General features: G+C 44.9%; 1 long non-coding RNA gene across 2 annotated transcripts in view; it reads right to left on the bottom strand.

The window, feature by feature from the left end:
- Positions 1-751: 751 nt before the first annotated feature.
- Positions 752-5394, bottom strand: part of LOC102503142 (uncharacterized) — a 262112-nt gene continuing 257469 nt past the window's right edge. For both annotated transcript variants that reach the window (XR_335720.3, XR_003550738.1), the window contains exon 4: positions 752-2443. This is a non-coding gene — a long non-coding RNA (uncharacterized LOC102503142). The remainder of the gene's footprint in view (positions 2444-5394) is intronic.

Here is a 5394-nt window from a genome sequence, read left to right as displayed (position 1 = left end):
TTAAAGTGTTCACCAAGAACACTGGGACTGGACCCAGAGAAAGTAGACTGGGAATTCTCTGCAGGTTGGAAACATACACACAAACAAGGAAACAGACTATAAGCTATGCACTAAAATTCATACACACACACGCACACACAAAATATACATGTATATACATGAGACAAAGTTTGTGAAAAATGTAAAAAAGTTTGTGAAAAAATGAAATTAAAGTATGAGTTTATTTTGGTGCAAAAAATTTCAAACTCCATACACAGTTTTTTCTAATACACAGTTCCATACATAGTTTTTTCTAATACACAGTTCCATTGAACTTTTTGATGACAAACAACTTCTACATATATACACACACATACATATGCACATATCCCTCTATACATGCAGAATAAATTGGGTCATCAGAAAAGTTATCACTTTTATTTTTGCATAGAAAAATATGTCATGACTTTTCCAATGATCCAATATATGCATGTGAATAAACACATATACATATTCATGTGCACCTGTACTCACACATGCATGTAGGCACATATGCATATAGACATGCCCACACACACACACACACACACACACACACACATGCCTATTTCAGTTAATCGTTACACAAACTCTAGCACTAATAGAACCCCATTTTCCTGATGTGGAATTGAGGCATGGTGGAAATAAGAAACTTGCCTGATGTCACACAGCTAGTCAGTTGCAGAGGTAGGATTTGAAAAAGAAGGGCAGGCTCCAGATTTTTTTTTTGTTCCAAACTAACTGGAGAGGTTAAGCAGAGTAGATACTGAAAGGCATGAACTTGAACAACAACTTGTTCCCTGGAGTAGACTATGCTCAGAAACGTTTACATTTCTACACATGCTTGGTGTTTTTCCCATTAAGCACTGGAGTCCACATTGCCTTGAATGTGGGCTGGTCTGTGACCACTTTGACCAGTAGAAGATGGTGGAAAGGCAGTGTTAGTTCTGCTGCTAGCCTTAGGAAGCCTTGCGGCTTTCACTTACTCACTTGGAATCAAATACAATACTGTAAAGAAAGTTGGGCTAGACTACTCCTACTGAGGAAGAGAGAGAGGCTGCCAGCCACTCCAGTCACCCCAGCTGAAGCACCAGACTCCCCACTGAGTGTGACCACACACTGACTCCAAATGACTTCATATGGTGCAGAAGAACCATCCAGCAGAGCTCAACCAACCTGCAGAACTAGGAGAAAAATAAATTGTTATTTTAAGCCACTACATTTTGGGAGTGGTTTACTGTGCAGCAAAAAGAAAGTTAATTCCTGTCCCTCCATGGCTTGCAGACAAGTACAAATTTCATAATAACCGTTACTATTTGTTGAACACTGTACCAGGCATCATTACATTATACTAACAGCATTCCATTCATTGTCCTGTTTAGTCTTTATTGTTACCATATAGTAGGTATTAATATTATTTCATTTAATGACATATAAATTACCTTAGACAAGAGAACCAATGGTGTGTGTGTGTATATGTGTGTGTGTGTGTGTGTGTGTGTGTATTTGTATGGATAGAGAGAGATAATAGAGGGGGAGAGGAGGTGGGAGAAGCAGAAAGGGAAAATTGGGTATGGAGGATTTGAAAGAACTGGCTCTCACATGCTTATGGGGTTTGGCAGGTCTGAACTCTGCAAGGCCAGCTGGCAGGCTGGAGACCTCTAGAAGCACTGATGTTTTTGCTGTAGTCCAAAAACAGTCCGGAGGCAGAATTCAAACTTCCTCAAGGAATCTCAGCCTGTTTTCTCTTAAGGCCTTCCACTGATTGGATGAAGCCCAACTACACTGTGGAGGAGGATGGACTTTATTCAAAGTCTACTAATATAAATGCTTATCTCACCTAAAAACAAGGCCTTCAGAGACATGACATCTAGGCTGATGTTTGACCCAAACCTAGGTACCGTACCATTGGTACCATAAACTAGTCAAGTTGACACAATGAATTAGCCCTCACAGGGCATTTCCCCCACTCTGTGACACATGTCCCTGGCAAACCCAGACCCTACATTCCCAGGCACACCCATGAATCACACAAGATCTGCAGAGTTTGTCCAGTTAAACAGAAAGTGCCCAAAGCACAGAGCAAGAGTCTACTGACCACCCCGCAGCGAAGGAGAACTGAGTCTTGAGGACAAGGAGAACTGGCCTGTTCAAAAAAGGATTAACAGAGCTTCAGTCAACAGGTGACAGGAACAAGGTGGCAATAGTCAGGAAAACATGGTGGGTCCCAGGATCTCTTTCTCCTCAACTAGCTGTGTGTAGGGCTCATGCCCCACCTCCCCAAGAGGCAGGTCTTCCTAAGTTTGAAGACTGACGAAGAACTGCCAAGTTCTTTGCATCGTTCTCTCCAACTTCAGTTAAGCACAGGTCACTGCGGCAGTACCTCCTTTGGCTGCAGGCGACGTCCAGCAACTTGACTTTGCCACTGCAAAGAAAGTGAGGTTGATAGAGCATCATCCATTTTTCAGTGGCAACAGAAAATCCAGGAATCTCCCACACCCAAGCTCTCCTTCTACTGGATAGGGCCACCCATATCCTGGATGCTAATCTTCCATGTGTAGGAATTTACACCCTCCTACCACCTTTGAAGCATCCAACAGTCACCAGCAGTTACTCAGACAGAACTCTGACTGGCCAGAGATTATCACTTACACTGGATTTTGTTTTCTTGCCCCTGCAAAAGCCAGCTGTTTCCTTCAAATTGGTATCAATGAGGCCAGGAAGTTTTTTTTCCCCCTGCAATCACTGTATGCGGGAAGATCAGAAGGCACTGTCAAAGGCAAGGACGGAACCAGCTGGGCATATGGAGATATGACTGCTCTGGCCTGGCCTCACCTCAGTCTACTGAGGGGCAGCTTCACCTACTCACAGACAGGGAACAACAGGAGGCTTGTTATGATAATTAATCAGGAATGTTATCATCATCCTAAAGAACTCTGGGCTGCTCCAAAGCCAGTTAGGAAACTTACGTCAGTCACTCTCTTCCTGTCTCATATACTCACTGCCTCCAGTCAACCTAGGGGCCAGGAGCGAATGAACCCTGTCTCCTGGGGCAGCCTGTTCAGTAAAACAAAGTCCTTCTGAGGAGCTTGTGGATGACAGGAGGGGCTACATCTCATTCTCATCCAACAGAGGAAAAGCCAAGGCTGATTAACAGCAGTATGTCTATAGAATTTAGTGTACATGAAGTCCTCCTCTGAGTGCCTGAGATGGCCTATGGTAGGCAGAACATTGGCCACCAATAATACTCACAGCCTAATCCCTGAGGTCTGTGAATATGTCAGGTTACATGGCAAGGGGAAATTAAAGCTGCAGTGGAAATAAAGCTACTAATTTGCTGACCTTAAAACAACTATTCTGGATTATTTCTGTGGGTCCAATGTCATCAGAGGGGTCCTTAAAAATGAAACAGAGAGATAAAAAGGAAAGTCAGAGATGTCACTGTGGAAGAAAGGCAGAGAGAGATATTGCCAGCCATGAAGGCAGAAGGAGGCCACGAGCCAAGGGCTGGGGGCAGCCTCGAGAAGCTGAGAGAAGCAAGGAGATGGATTCTCCAGAAAGGACTGCAGCCGTTTGGCCATGATTTCAGCCCAGGCAGACTTCTAACCCATGGAACTGTAAGACAGTAAACGAATTTTAAATCACTGAGTTTGTAGAAATTTGTTACAGTAACAACAGAAGCATACTACAGGAACAGACTCAGTTATTTTTTTTTAGTATTGTTATTTTATTTGCCAGTGGGTGCACACACTTGCCAGAGACACAGAGAGAGAGAAATTGGGAGAAAGAAACCCTGTGGGCATGGTTATGCCACAACCCCTTCTCCTTCATCTCTCCACTCTATCAGGGACTTTGGATAAATATGCACAGGCCCTGGGTATGTGCTTCCAGATGCCAGGCTGAGACTCAAACCATGAGATTGGCCAGGCTGAATCTGGTTCCCACAGCCACCAGGCCATGGAGCCAATCTCCAATTCAGTTCTTAGGAGGTAGTGTCCACTATGGCTACAAAAATTCTGCTTAGCAACATCCCCCCAAACTCAGGGGCACACAGTGATAAGTATTTGTTTCTGGTACTCAGGTCTGTTAGCCAGCTAGGGGCTGGCTGATACGAGCAGGGGCTGTTGGCACCATGCCAACCTCCTTGTCTCGGTTTTCTGAGGAACAGAGGTTGCAAAGCCACTAGTGGTAACAACAACATGCATGCAAGAAAGCAAGCCCAACTACTTCCATCCCATCCTCCACTTGAGGTACATTAACAGCAATATCCTATAAATCAAGCTAAGTCCCGAGGCCGAGATTGAGGTCAAGGGGTGACAAAGTGCATCCTACTTCCCTCGAAGCCATGGCAAAGTGTTAATATATAATTTTACTGTGGAGAAGTAAAGAACTGGAATTAATAGATCACCCTCCTGCAGGTGAGAACTGTTGCTCCCATCCCATTCTACAGATTAGTAAACCAGGGCAGAGCCACAAAGAACCTCATCCATAATCATATTGATAGAAAATGAGGGAGCCAGGTACAGAAGCCAAATGGGCTGGCTTTGGAATTTGGGCCAGGACTCACACCTGTTAACTGGAGAAGCTCCGTGACTAAACACCTCCAGCATTGGGCAAGGAGAAGATAGCACTCAGGGACCACCATGATCCTCACAAACGAGAAAGAGACACTGGGAGAGGGAGGTCACTAATCAAAATGGCTGCCAAGCAGAGCTGCTCCTCCAGAGAGCAAGGCCCCATTCTCCAGTACAGGTCTGGATCCAAGAAAGCTCCGTGACGTTCCAGCGACGATGAGGACAGCAAGTCCAGCATCCAGAATGAGCCCACCCTCCACAGCTGTCACAAGGCCAAATGTCCTTTGCCCCTGTCTTAGTAGACAAGATCTGCCATTCAGTCAGGCCAGTTTACAAGAAGCCAGTACTTCTGTTCCTTGGAGAATTGGAGTCTGTTTTTCTGGAGGCCAGAAAGAGGGAGAGGGGTGATGAAATGTCCAGAAAGAAAACAATAAGCACATAATGTGGAAGGAAAGGAGGCAGAGAGTGAGGCAGGACCACGCCTAATCCTGGAAAGAGTCTGCAGAAAGGGAGGAGCTTTGGAGTGAAGAAACACTCAGAACTGAACAGTACAGAGAAATTTTACATCAGGGCACCCAGCAAGGATTTCCCGGAAAGGGCCAGAAAGCCAAATCAACAGTTCTGGGCCTGTCTGGGGCCTCCTCAGAAAGGTCAAACGCAGGAAGTCCAGAACTAAGTGGCAGCATATAAGAAAGCAGTGAGTGTACAGAGGCTCAGGAGACTGGCAGGGTCCCTTCAATCACGTGGCATAAATGAGGGTTTCTCTTATTTTTTTTTTTTTTTTTTAGGGGCTTTTTTTATT

Source organism: Tupaia chinensis, unplaced genomic scaffold (genome assembly GCF_000334495.1).
Source record: "Tupaia chinensis unplaced genomic scaffold, TupChi_1.0 Scaffold000513_1, whole genome shotgun sequence".
NCBI lineage: Eukaryota > Metazoa > Chordata > Mammalia > Scandentia > Tupaiidae > Tupaia > Tupaia belangeri.
This window is presented reverse-complemented; position numbering and strand designations above follow the sequence as displayed.